We start from the raw sequence: 486 nt of genomic DNA on the forward strand, positions 1-486 counted from the left end.
ACCAGAAAAGCACTAACAAGGAAAGCTAAAGGAAATGTGTGTTCTTATCTACCTCATTCTTTCTTGCCTACAGGCTTTTGCTCACAAAATCCCTTCACTAGGATCATTTCAGTTTCTTAAATCACAAACTTATAAGAATTCTCTATATCTATCTTTTTGTCACTATTTCTACTTTAATTGCATTAGGTCCACAAATATGCATTTTAAGGTTTGAACCCAGCCCCGGCCTGCTAAACAACAATGACAACAACAACAACAAAATAGCTGGGCGTTGTAGTGGGCGCCTGTACACCCAGCTACTTGGGAGGCTGAGGCAAGAGAATCACTTAAGCCCAAGAGTTTGGGGGTGCTATGAGCTGCAACGCCATGGCACTCTACCAAGGGTGACATAACGGCTCGGTGCCTGTGGCTCAAGCGGCTAAGGCGCCAGCCACATACACCTAAGGTGGCGAGTTCGAATCCAGCCCGGACCCGCCAAACAACAAT

The sequence above is a fragment of the Otolemur garnettii genome, unplaced genomic scaffold (genome assembly GCF_000181295.1).
Source record: "Otolemur garnettii isolate 467f Iridium unplaced genomic scaffold, OtoGar3 scaffold00115, whole genome shotgun sequence".
NCBI lineage: Eukaryota > Metazoa > Chordata > Mammalia > Primates > Galagidae > Otolemur > Otolemur garnettii.